The following is a 14,329-nucleotide window of genomic DNA, read 5'->3' as shown; positions in this document are numbered from 1 at the left end:
AATTCTGACTCATAGCAACCCTACAGAACCGAGTAGGACTGCCCCATAGAGTTTCCAAGGAGCGACTAGTAGATTCGAACTGCCAACCTTTTGGTTAGCAATCAAGCTCTTAACCACTGCATATAATAGTCCCTAAAAAAATATCTGTAGGGTAAACAAATACAATGAATGAATGTAGAAGAAGGTCCCTAATTGCTCTTATATCTCTAAGCAAACCAGATTCTCCCAAGCCACCTTTGAGAGTGCCCTGGCCCTCCCACTATCACTCAACTTGACTAAACAGTTAAGGTCTGTTTTAGAGCAGAAGCACATTCCTTGGTCTTTCCCCTTACTGAAGATAGGAAGTTGGAGGTTGATAGATGTTATACTCAACGGCTTTTCCTGATCCACCCAGTGATTACAACATTGAGGCAGATTCAGCTACACATCCTAGCAAGAATTGAAATATGTTTCTCCAAAAATCATACAACCATTTTTAACACATGGTTGAACTCTAAAAGGTCCTTTAAAACTTGTCCATTCACACAGCTGAGGAAATTGATTCCCAGAGAAGATGGTAGAATTTTCTAAAGCCACACGGGTAGTAAATGAAGCCAAGGTTACTAGAAACACTATGTACTTGTCACTGTACACTCAGATCCTAAAGTCTTTCCAGCTAAAGAAGATCTAAGATGAGGCCTCTGGAATACCATGCATTTGCTTCAGAGTAGTTATGCACATAACTCTACTGTATTTAAAATGTGCTTCCATCTCCTATTGGAGCCCAAGTGGCACAAATGGTTTGTGCTCGACTTCTAACCTAAAGGTTGGTGGTTCGAATCCACTCAGCAACACTGTGAAAGAAAGATCTGGCGATGTGCTTCAGTAAAGATTACAGCCAAGAAAACCCTATGGAGCATCTCTGCTCCGTAACACTTGGGGTCGCCATGAGTTGGAATTTACTCAATGGTAACAGGTTTGTGTTTTTGTTTTTTGGTTTCCACATCTCCTAAAGAAATTGTTTAATTTTTTGTGGATTGTATTTTAAAACAAGAGGATGAGAGAAGCTTTTTTAGTCCTAATAAACACTAAACCTAAAACCTACTGCCATCGAGTCGATTCTGACTCATAGCGACCCTATAGTACAGAGTAGAACTGCCCCCACAGAGTTTCCAAGGAGCTCCTGGCGGATTCGAACTGCTGGCCTTTTGGTTAGCAGCTGTAGCACTTAACCAGTATGCCACCAGGGTTTCCTAATAAACACTATCAGGGTATTAATGCCTTAAATTACTGAGTAAGTTCCCTCTTGGCTTCAGCTTAAATATAACATATCCATCCATTATTTATAACGATTTAAAATTTTTAAGTAGTTCAATCCATGTTGTTGCTTACTTACACTTGTCTTCTGTATTATAAATCATGTGACCTCAATTTAACAATAAGAAATCAGAACATGTGTTTTCACATCTCTGTTGAGAAGACTAAATTTACCTTGATCACTTTTTTCCCAAAAGAATGATGTATATTTTATGTAGAAGTAATAGACACAACAAAGTGATTCTAGTACAGCATTTTATCATAAGCAAAATAAAACAAAACAAAATTACTGAATAGCATATATTGTACTTCTTGTAAGCTTTACTCAATCTGAAAATGAAGCCGACAGCTAACAGGTTCTTGTCAAGCAGGCTAGCGAATTGAAGTCAGCCAGACACTGGGTTGGAAGAACAGAAAGGTTTATTCATGGTTTGCAAACTGGGAGACAGGCAGGGTGTCGTGACCTGAGGCTGCCAGCTCCATGAACCGGGGCAGGTTTGCTCCTTTTATAGGGAGTGACATACATATGCATGAACAGTGAGGGCAGGATCTTCAGTCTTTTGATGGGTACACAGTCTGCATAATTTTACCAAATGGGTTTTTGCATACAGCTCTAAAAATACTGTGCACAGCCCTGAAAAAATGGCAACAGCTCCCTATTGCCCGCCCCCCCTCCAGAAAGGTCATGCAGTGGACAGATTCGGAGTCAGTGCACCTGTGCCTCGGCCTCCTGCCAGGAGAAGACACGAAACCTGGGGATTCGAACAATCATAGGAAAGTGCTGTAAAAGTTGTAAGAAAAATGTAGCAAGAATAAACTTTTCTGAAAAACAACTATTATGGGATGGTTAATAACCCTTAATAACCCTTTCATGACTGCCTGCTTCAAAAATACAAATTTACAAGGATTTCCAGAGTGCAAATCAATTCTGAGACAGTACCCCAGACCACTTGGTTTATACAACAGATGTCTCCTCTACGTGAAGAATATATTGTACTGTCTTGGTCACAGCTTGGTAATGCTGGAAGGAAATTAGAAGATATCTGTCTAGCCAATCTCTTAATCCCCAGAGATATTTTAAGAAGTTTGAAAGTTGCTCCCCCTAAAAAAGAAGAAAAAATCACCTATTTAGTAACAAAAACAAAAAACTAATATTTATTGAGCACTTAATAAGGCCAAGACCCTTTTGTCTAGATCTCATTTAACATTCACCGTTCTATTAAGTATTCTATTAAGTAGCATTCACCATTTTACAGATGAGGAAACTGAGACTCAGTGCATTTAAGGAACTTGGTGATCCATTTAGGAAGTCAGATAGCCTGGATGCAAATAGAAATCTGCCTGACTCCAAACCCTGAGGTCTTTGCCCAATATCATGCAGTCTTCCAAATCCAGGGCTCCAGCCAGATCTATTATCTCTAACAATCTTCCCAACTCAAGCCAGAGCCATCTCAAAACCAACACTTAAACCACATTAAATGTTTCATTAGTGCAATGCTCGTTGAAGTCAGTATAATTTTAAACTCATCCATCTCCCAGGCTCCCCTACACCAATGTAAAATTAGAAACACAATCACCCAAAGAACCAGAGAGCTATTTTGATTTCCCTCATGCAATAATGCCAGAAATCAAATAAACCACATGTCTGAAAATTATAAACTGATCCATACGATGCAGGTCAGAAAAGTCAGCCTTTCCAGCCTCCAGCCTTTATCTCACAGGATCACTGCTGAAGCCCCAGCACCTGGAGAGGTGCCCGGACCATGGTAATAGCTGAATAAATGTGACAATGTCGACAACTCCCTCAGATAAGTAGGGTTTTCAATACAGCAAGCTGTCTTACTGCAGGACCCACAGCTCCTCTAGTGTCCTCCCTTGTACTGTTCTAAAAAGAAAAACAAATAGAAACAGTTCTTCACCCAAGGGAAGGTGGCAGAAGCTCAGGAAATGAGATGCCTTGCAGAAGTCAAGGTTCAGAGATTGAACTGAAAAGCTCACCAAAGTAAAAGTGGCTTTCCTTCTTGCAAATAAATGCTCCTTGCTTTTTGTGACCTTTAGGCTGAAGATCATTTATTTATTTTTTCTTCCTTTTTTTTTAACTGAACTTAAGATGAAGTTTTGCAGAACAAATTAGTTTCTCATCAAACAGTTAGTACACACATTGTTGTATGACATTGGTTAACAACCCCACAACAAGTCAACACTCTCCCTTCTCAACCCTGGGTTCTCTATTACTAGCTTTCCTGTTCCTTCCTACTTTCTAGTTCCTGCCCCTTTAAAAAAAAAAAATTTTTTTTTTTGCCCCTTTAGTCTTGTTTTATTCCTGGTGCACCCCTTTAGTCTTGTTTTATTCCATGGCCCCTGTTCAATCTTTGGCTGAAGGGTGAATCTCAGGAGTGGCCTCATTACTGAGCTGAAAGGGTGTCTGGGAGCCATACTCTCAGGGTTTCTCCAGTCTTTGTCAGGCCAGCAAGTCTGGTCTTTCTTTTTGAGTTAGAATTTTGTTCTACATTTTTCTCCAGCTCTGTCAGGGACCCTCTGTTGTCATCCTTGCCAGAGCAGTCAGCGGTGGTAGCCAGGCACCATCTCTTGTACTGGACTCAGTCTGGTGGAGGCCGTGGTAGATGTGGTCCATTAGTCCTCTGCACTAATCTTTCCCTTGTACCTTTGGTTTTCTTCATTCTTCCTTGCTCCTGAAGGGGTGAGACCAGTGGAGTGTCCTAGATGGCAGTTCACAGGCTTTTAAGACCATCCTAATCACCAAAGCAGAATGTAGAACATTTTCTTTATAAACTCTGTTATGCCAATTGAGCTAGATATTCCCTGAGACTATGGTCCCCACAGCCCTTATAGGCTGAAGATTATTTAAAATATTACTAAAGAATGCAGCTGGGCTGCTGTAAGACAGTCATTCATTTGCTGAAAACTCCGTACCAAAAAAAAAAAAAAAAAGTTTGCCCTAAGTTGATTCCGACTTATAGGTACTCTACAGGACAGAGTGGAGTTGCCCCACAGAACTTTCTAGGAACAGCTGGAGAATTCTAACTGCCAACCTTTCGGTTAGCCGCCATAGCTCTCAACCACTGAGCTACCAGAGTTCCAAAAAACTCCCTAGTGGCTTATAAACACATATGCATGGTAATTTTTTTTTTTTTGCAGGATTTCGCCTCTTCTTTGGCAATTTTTTAATTAGCATAAGCGTATCTGTTACCTCCAAGTGGGACAATTACTACAGATGCTTGCGATGGCTGCCTCCTTGACATGCAGGTATGATCTCAGAGACACTGAGATTAAGAGCAGGGGCATAGCAAAGGGTGGAGGAGAGGGGGGACATTTGCCCCCCCAGGGGCAATTCCAAGGGGGTGCCAGACAAGGCCTGGAATAACATTCCAAGGCACAAATATGGAAAGCACCTGACCAAGGCAGCTGGCCAAGAGAGACGATGGCATTTCTGCATGCATTGTGACTATCAATGTCTATCCATCTTCAAATGGGGTGGGCGGCCAACTTGAGATTGCCCCTGGGTGCTTGTTACCCTCACTCTGCCTCTGCTTTTGAGAGAAATGGACAGCCTCTCTCGGGAAATAAATGTCCTTGAGTGAATGCTGGGTTGTGTTCAGTTCTGCCGCAGAAATCAAGAACATACAGAGGAAAGTACCTTGGAGACTGTAAAGTGACTCAAAAAAGGAGAAATTGTTGCTATGGTGTATGAAGTGCTAATATTTGTGCCCCACCACCTGTCTGTTCGTTTCTCGTACTGTGGTTCCTTGCGTGATGTATGATGCTGGAAGCTACGCCCCTGGTATTTAAATAACCAGCAGGGTCACTCCTGATGGACAGATTTCAGTGGAGTTTTCAGAATAAAACAGACTAGGAAGAAAGGCCTGACAATCTACTTCTAAAAATTAGCCAATGAAAACCTTATGTATCACAAGAGAATATTGTCCTACATGGTATTGGAAGATGAGCCCCTTAGGTTGAAAGTGATCTAGGAGTTAAAATTGGACCCATTATTCCCTGTCCTTATGTGACCCAGCTAAAGCCGGACTCACAAAGACGTATCAACTGGGTCCTGAGGTATAAAGACAATAGCTAGGACAATCTTGGAAAACATCTTTTTAAGGGATCTTTTACATAAATCCTTAGAGCACAAAAGACCCACATATTTTTCACTGTTACCTTTTTGTACTAAAAAAACCAAACCAAACCCATTGACTTCGAGTAGATTCCTACCCTACAGGACAGGGTAGAACTGACAACATAGAGTTTCCAAGGAGCACCTGGTGGATCTGAACTGCTGATCCTTTGGTTAGCAGCCATAGCACTTAACCACTATGCTACCAGGGTTTTTGTCCGCATTTTGCAATAACAAGATTTGTTGGACCTCCTGGCTGTCATTACTGAACTTTGTACCAATGATTAAGAAAGACAATTCAAAATGCAGAATCACAGTGATTTAGCAGTTTTTAGCCAATCTGTAAAAAGATAAAACCTTTAATGATTTTACCCATTTGTAATGTCAATGCACACTGATGATTCTATAACATTCCTTGGACTCGGGCAGACATAGCTCTGGCAGCATGCTTGTCGGTTTGTCGGTTTCCTACTTTTGAGTCTTGGTACCAATGGCAATATAAAACCTTTCTCTTTGCTTTGCTGTAACTTTGGGGGTGATTTTACCCTAGGACAAAAGGCACTGCACAATAGCTGCAACAATGGGCTCAAACATACCGACGGATGATCGTGATGATGGCATAGGACCGGGCAACGCTTCACTCTGTTACTCGTAAGGTCGCCATGAGTTGGAGCTGCCTTGACAGCAACTAATGACAATAATGGTGCCGAACTGATGTATTTGCTACCATCATTTTTCTGTTCCTTACATTGTTTTATTAAAAAATCAGAGAGTAAAATGGCAACTTCGACTAATAGCCTAAACAAGAGAATGCTGAGCTCTTATCCAAGTTGGTGCATGAAACCCTGCACAGAGTGAGGGGTTGAGTGCTCATCTTTTCAGATAGTCACGATGCCGCTAATGAACAGATCTCACAGTGCAGTTTGTCTCTGCTTTTCCTGTTTCAATAACATCTCACCTATGAGAAGCACAGTATCAGCTATTTTTCACCTAACTGGAACATGAGCAGGGCTGGTATATACATGGAAAAAAAAAAAAAAAAAAACTTTAGAGAATCTAAAATCAATGTCACAAAATCCTGTAAGCTAGCGCACTCGTTTATTCTACCCTCCCCATCTGAACCTAATTACTCTAAGTTTATGTACAGTTCTAACAAGCTTGCCTTTATGGTTTCTAAGACCACAACAGACTGTAAAACAAACCAAACCAAACCAAATCCATTGCTGTCCAGTCAATTCCGATTCATAGCGACCCTATAGGACAGAGTAGAACTGCCCCGTAGGGTTTCCAAGGAGCACCTGGTGGATTCAAATTGCTGACCTTTTGGTTAGCAGCCATAGCTCTTAACCACCACGCCACCAGGGTTTCTACAACAGACTATAAGCGACACATTTTTATTTAGGAACAAGGCCTACCTGAATCAGACATACTTTGCATTGGTAGTAGTGAGAAAAGGTATTTTGGAAGTGGCTGCAAATATGAGAGGCAATTAAGGGCAGACACTACTTAAAAATCATAGCAATCCAGGAAGAGTAAGGCAGAAGAGAGCAGCCCCACGTACCCATGGCCCTGAGGGCATCACTGCTTTACAGAGGAAACGTTGAGGAGCATAACGAAGACCATGATTCATCAAGAAAAGGTTAAATAAAGTTTGGCTTCCTCTAATTAAGAAGGAAGTGAAATGTGCAATCTATTTGAGAAATACTTCCTTCATAAATGCCTAAAATCTTGAATAAAATTTTAAGCAGACCAACCTTACCTGAAGTGACTTATTTCCCAATAGTTCAGACTCCCCACTTCATCTGCAAGTCCTACATCTATTCTTCAATCTCCCCTATTCCTGTCTTAGAGCTGAGACTCCTGGAGCCTTTCCAAGCGTTTGAGACGAATTCTCTCCTTCTCAGCTTACCTTTCAGCTGAGTGATCTTACCACCACTACCTTCTCCCCTCAAAACGTGTCCCGGGGATCCTAGTGTTCCAGGTAGCCAAAACTCTGGCTCTGCAGGGAGCACGTACCTAGCACCTAATAAAAAGGTATGAAAAAAGAAATTAGTGAGATCACTGTATTACTGGGGGTCTCAGGTCTCACTCTGCGAGCTAGAGAGACACAAAACTGCTAAAAACGAAGGAAGCAGCTTTATTTGGTTGGCCTTGCAAAGGAGCACTCTGGGACTTTCATTGCCAAGATGGCTCCCCAAGCAATAGCTGAGAAGGCTTTTATCAGGGATATAAACTGGGGAAGAGTCGTTATGGGAGGAGCAGGGTTGCTGATTGGCCTGGCCCTAAAAGGCCTTTTCAGGCAGTTCCCTCCTCTGTGCCTGCTTAGTCCAGAAGTGGGGCCACAAAGATGGGGCAATCCAGGGTGTAGGCTGGACTGTGTTTTCCGCCTTCCAATGTCAAAAGGTCAAGGTGAGGACACTCTGGTCACTACTATGCATGTCAGGCAGGCCAGATCTGGTTTCAACCTGCTCCAAGACCCCAGTCTCTTATTTTTCTCCACTGGAAGCCAGCAGCTTGCCTAAAAAGGCAAACAGCTAAAAAGGGAAGTTAGCCTTTTCTTGCCTATGATGGCTGCCCCAAGACCGCTGGTCCCAACTGTGCAGGAACTTACTAGAGGAGCGCTCACAGTAAGAAGGGGGCAGGGACGATGGGGAAAGGAGGGACCAGTGACCCCAACTCATGGTGACCCCAACTTATGGTGACCCCATTGTATCAGAATAGAACTATGCTCCATAAAGTTTCCAGTGGTTGATTTTTTGCAAGTAGGCCAGCAAGTCTTTTTTCTGAGACACTTCTGGGTGTTCTCAAACTTCCAATCTTTTGGTTAGCTGCTGAGTGTGTTAATCATTTGCACCACTCAGCCTGTCAGGGAGTGAATTGTGTCCCCCCAAAATATGTCTCAGCTTGGTTAGGCCATGATTCCCAGTATCGTGTGGTTGTCCTCCATTTTGTGATGGTAATTTTATCTGGAGAGGATTAAGGTGGGATTGTAACACCACCCTTACTCAGGTCACCTCCCTGATCCAAGGTAAAGGGAGTTTCCCTGGGGTGTGGCCTCAAGAGATAAAAGGAAAGGGAAGCAAGCAGAGAGTTGGGGATCTCATACCACCAAGAAAGCAGCACCAGGAGCAGAGTGTGTCCTCTGGACCTGAGGTCCCTGCACCTGAGAAGCTTCTCGACCAGGGGAAGATTGAGGACAAGGGCCTTCCCCCAAAGCCAACAGAGAGAGAAAGCCTTCCCCTGGAGCCGACGCCCTGAATTTGGACTTGTAACCTACTAGACTGTGTTACCGGGGGTCTCAGTTAAAGCCATCCACTTATGGTATTTCTTTTATGGCAGCACTAGATGACTAAGACACAGCCACTTGGAGAAACTATGAGAAGAACTTATTCTTCTCAAATTCTTGCTTGCAACCATTTCCCACCACCACACTCAGCAACTCCGGTTTGCCATTAGCTGCCATCCCCTTCAGGAAAGGATTTCAGTTTTTATCTCTCTACAATCAGGGAAAGACAGTCTCACCAGGAAAGAGGGAAAGTGAAGAAGTGAATGGCTAGGTTGGTCACTCCATATTTATTTTCAACAACTCCTTTGCCCTAGTTGACTTTTACTTTGCCCTGATATTCCCTCTGGGGACTGGGCCTCTGCAGTAAATGGTTTGATAATAAGTTATCTCAAAATACCTCAAGAGAGAGGAAAGAGCAAAATTTAAGCCATGGACAGAGGGAAGAGCTATGTTGTTGATTAAAAAAAAAAAAAATTACCATCAAGTCAATTTTGACTTCTGGCAACCACCAAAAGAAGCCATCAAAACTTCTACAGAGCACAGTTCTACTCTGACGTGTGTGGAGTCGCCATGAGTCAGAGTCAACTCAAGGCAACTTTTTATTCAAGAAGTCGTGGATCTTTCAGGAAGTTCCTGGAATGAACAATAAAGTTATTTGCAACTTTTCTCTTCTGGGCAAGAGTACCCTAGAGTGGTGATGTTATGCTGATGAGGACAATGAATAGCAAAGTTAGTTTAATGTAGATGTGAGCTGTGTGGATGGCTTTCTTTCTCACTACTTTCTGTTGTATACACGTCTGTTTCCCTAATAATTCATAAACTTGTTCAGAATGGAGATTATATCTGGTCCCCAAACATTGCTCATTGCTTTTTTTCCCATCCCCCACATATTTCAGCTTCAAAAGTGTCATCATCTTTAAGATATGTATATCCTCTGGAAGTTTCTATTATAATTCCTAACACATCTGAAGGTAAAAAGCTGCTAAACAAGATAATGAGAAACACCCGTGGTGGGTTTTTCTAAATGAAAAACCACAATCTTCTTAGATTTCCTGGGCATTTTCAATGTAACTCATTCACAGAGTGTATGCTTTGAGCTAATTTTAACCTGGATTGATTGTCAAGCAGTCTCAGTTGGTTGCAAAACACTGCTAAAATGAGATAGCTAGGGTAGGTAAAAGTCTATTGTATTTTTTTCCAAAGCACCGCTAAGTGTTTAAGAGTCGCAATTGTAAAAATTCCATTTCCAATGTGTCTTTATTTTTATTACACCAGTTTGTCATCAGCGAAACATCGTGAAGTTTCCTGAGGAGTGAAGAATTCCTTTGCATTTGAAATGTCTCAGAAAGAAATGTTTTTAATTATCACTAGGATTATTTCAGAACCCCTGTTAGTCACAGGCGCCACCACTGATGACCCTTTCCTATGAATCTGCTTTTATTTATATCCTGTAAGATGTTTTTCTCTCTTAGAAACGATGTTGCCTTTCCTTTTCTCACTTTTATTGCATGTTATGTGTTGCTTAACAACTGCAACCAGAAAGGAAATTTGAGGTACAGTATAAATCGATGGGCGCTTTCTCTGAGCCATCACTTGAAGCTGCAGTAAGAATGCTCCATGAAGGCAACAGTTGGACCTTTTTACTTCTGTTTTTACCACACCCAGCACTGGGCATTTTCCCAATTACAGTGAAACCTGTGAGAACCGGAACTCACCAGGACTGCCTTGTTTTTCCGGATCTCCCAAGTTTTCTGCCTTTGACAGATTTTCTATGGCTTGTGTTAGTGGAAAATATTTGAGTTTTCCTTTTCTGATGGGTTTCCTCCTTATACAGTTTCCAGCACTCACAGATTTTGCCGTACTTCTAAAGCCTGTTTTACATTCCAGATTCAAAAAGAAAAAAAAAAAATGGGAAAGCTACTGAAAACAAGCTTTTATTTTCTTAAATAATCTCGATTTCTTCTATGGGGGTGTCAGGCATGAGTAGAAGCCAAATGGGACCCTACGTTCTCCATCATCATCAAGTGAGGGGTGCCAGTCTCCCAGAGGCAGGCAGCAAAATAAGGTCATAGGGAGATGCCTGAATTCAAAGTGACCCAAAATGTGCCCTTGGCTCTAACTTTGCTTTCAGATCATGATCCGCACCTTTATAGGTATTGGAGGGGAAAGGCTGAGAAAAGTAACCTCAGTAGATATGGGGGCTAACATGAGCTGTTCCTTTTATTCTGCTGTTAAAATCTGAGTGGTCCGACTGCAGTTAAGCAGGTAAATTTCTACAGCTGCATTTTCCATAATGTGGTAGGTAGGAACCAGTCAATGATAAAAGGGTACCTTCATTACGTGCCTTTGAAAATGGTGGGTTAAGTAAAGTTAGATTTCTTTTTTGCAGGATTTCTAAGGCCTTTAATATGTCCTAAGGAGTCATACAATATGCAATGTGTCCCAGTTAATAATATTTAAAATGTGACCCTGACATTCCCCAGCCTGTTTTCTCCTTTTTCAAAATGGGTGACCGAGAGCTTGACACATTAACTAACGCCATGATGAACCTATAGGTTTTTCTCCTTCCTCTGCCTGCCTCCTCCTTCACATACTTTTGTTAATGACTTTATTTTGACCTAATGTTAATGACTTTGTTCTTTCTTTTAATCTGATGCAAATAACTTTGTTTAGTTCTGTCTGACCGCCTGTGATTTTCAACCCCTCCGCCCTTAGAGATTAGAGCCCAGGTGTCTGATATGTATGTCTTTAGCTTGATATAGAAATGTCCTGGCATGTATCTCTTCAGTCTGATAGAGCCTTTTGTCACTATCTTGTAATGAATAACTGCTCTGGCCAGGCCATCTGTGGGCTACAAAGACACTTCTAACTAACCCTTGTAAGATTCTATATGAATTTTGATGTAAAATTGCTCTTGGAGGCTCCATAGAGACAGCCTGTGTTGCTGCTTTCTCACTCTTTCTAACTTGGAGTATGTTTCATTGGCTTGACTGCTCCAGGGCACAGACCCTAACTGGGTAACAAACAACACCACGTTTTCACAGAGCATTTCTTAGGACTAGTTTTCAAGAAAAAAACATTGGGGAATGCAGGACTATAGAGTTAGTATCAGTTAGTAGATGTTTCTAGATAGCTCTCTTCCTTTTTTTTTGGCCACCTGAATAATGGCACCCAGAAAGAGAATATGCTTAAGTTTAATTTCTCCTTGTGGCCCTAGTGAGGGAGTATGATATGACTACAATTGCCGTATCAATCCATTTCTAAATGTCTTCTCCATACCTTTGTTCTCTCATCTGGAAGAAACTTTCTCATCATGTGGTTTTAGGCAATTTGCATATCCTTTATAAACCTAGGTCTCTTTATAAACCTAGGTCTAATCTGTAAAATAGAATACATTCAGGGCTTTTATTTTTTTTAGTTGCATATGATACCAGATCAATTCAAATAGGCTTAAGCAATAAAGGGAATGTATTGGTTTGCTTGGAGTCCCTGGGTGGTGCAAATAATCAACATGGTTGCCTGGGGTCCACCCAGAGGTGCCTTGGAAGAAAGACCTGGCAATCTACTTACAAAAAATCAGACAATGAAAATCCTACAGAGCACAGTTCTACTTTGACACACATGGGGTGGCCATGAGTTGGAATCGACACAATGAAAACTGGTTGGTTTTTACTGGTTAACTTAAATGAGAGAAAAAAAAAATAGGGTACGGCTAAGTCTGGGGTGCTCAAGCAAAGTAACCAGGACTTAAATCCCACCTGCCATTTTCCACCTGTCTTAGTTATCTAGTGCTGCTATAACTGAAATAGCACAAGTGGCTGGCTCTAACAAACAGATTTATTTTCTTACAGTCTTGGAGGCTAGAAGTAGAATTCAGGGCAACAGCTCCAGGGGAAGGCTTTCTTTCTCTGTCAGCTCTAGGGGAAGGTCCTTGTCATCAGTCGTCCTCTGCTCTAAGAGTTTCTCAGCACAGGGACCCCAGTCCAAAGGAGAAATCTACTTCAGGCAGTACTTTCTTTACGTTATGAGGTCCCTCTCTCTCTGCTTGCTTCTCTCTCCTTTTATCTCTTTTAACATAAAAGGTGATATAGCCCACATCCTGGGGAAACTCCCTTTACATTGGATCAGGGCTGTGACCTGAGTAAGGGTGTTGCATCCCACCCTAATCCTCTTTAACGTAATTTAAGCTTGCCTCATTAACTACAGGCAGAGATTAGGATTTACAACACATAGGAAAATTATATCAGCTCACAAAATGGAAGAAAACCCACAATACTGGAAATCATGGCCTAGCCAAGTTGACACATATTTTGGGGGGACACAAGTCAATCCATGACAACCCTTTTCTCATCTCTGCCTTCTTCTGTTTTGGCTTTACTACCAAACATGCCCTTCTTGATATGGTTGATTATATATATGCACACACACGCGTATGTTCTTTATCCAAAGCAAATGAAATTAATCTTCTCTTTTTAATAAGTCCCACTATAGTCATGGAACTAAAAATAAATACAATAAGTCATATACCTGTCCCTTACCATTTGCTGTGGCCAGGAAACAGAATATGTTTATTAAATGGCCTGGGATACAAGCCTACCCCGAAAAGTCCCTGCATTTAGGAGGGTGGGAAAGGCAGCATGGTCAGCTCTGTCCAGAGAGACAAAGTAAATAATTGGCTCCTACATTGGCATTATAATACCTGCCTTAAAAGTTGTCAGGATTAAATGGGATAATGTATCTAATGCACTTTCGTACCTTGCCTGGCTCATAGTAATGCCTGGCTCGTGGTGAAATGGGAAAATACTGCTTGAACATCCAGGTGGTGGAGTAGTTAATGTTTACCAGAACTGATGAAACCCTGGTGAGCTACAGCATGCCTTGCGAGTCTTTTCTCTCTGGTCGTTCTCTCATGACGTTGTAAAAGTTTAAGATTAACCTATGTTTTTTCTCTAAAGATGAAAAACAAGTGAAAGGTTCTGAGAACTGAGGAGTCAAGAGACAGTGATATCAGAAGACCAAACTTCAGTGGCACCAGAACGGACCCTAAGAATACCTTGAAAAGATCATCATGTCTGGCAGGCAGCTTGCAAGACCACCTCAATGGGGAATTAAAAATTCTCCAGATTGCTCGGACTTAGCCTTTCTTTCCCTATGAAACCCTCCAGCTGGCCCTTTTGGGGCAGACCGAATTTGGGAGGGACCTACCCCGTCTGTCTCTTGAGTCCCGGTATTCAATAAGGCTCTCTTGCTGCTTACCTCCCTCCCGTCTCAGTACTGGCTTTGCGGCAGGTGGCTCCAATCCGCAAATCGCGGTAACAGTAGGTCAGTAAGTGATAACTGCGGAGTCAGGATCAACATCATCACATCCTTTCAAGTCCCATTACTACCGTGTTATTCAGGGAATTGTCATCTTCAGGCCTCCTAATCAAGAGCAAAAGCCTCCCAACTGGTTGATCTATAATCTTCCCTGATAATTCCTCAAACTACAGCAGAGTTATCATCCAAATATCCTTATGTGGGCATGCCACTCCCCAACTCTTTATAGAATTCTCTCTGCAATAAAGTTCAAAGAATTGAGCACAGAAACGTCTCACTGTTTTCTGGTAAAGGCC

This window comes from Loxodonta africana, chromosome 1 (assembly GCF_030014295.1).
Source record: "Loxodonta africana isolate mLoxAfr1 chromosome 1, mLoxAfr1.hap2, whole genome shotgun sequence".
Taxonomy (NCBI): domain Eukaryota; kingdom Metazoa; phylum Chordata; class Mammalia; order Proboscidea; family Elephantidae; genus Loxodonta; species Loxodonta africana.
This window is presented reverse-complemented; position numbering follows the sequence as displayed.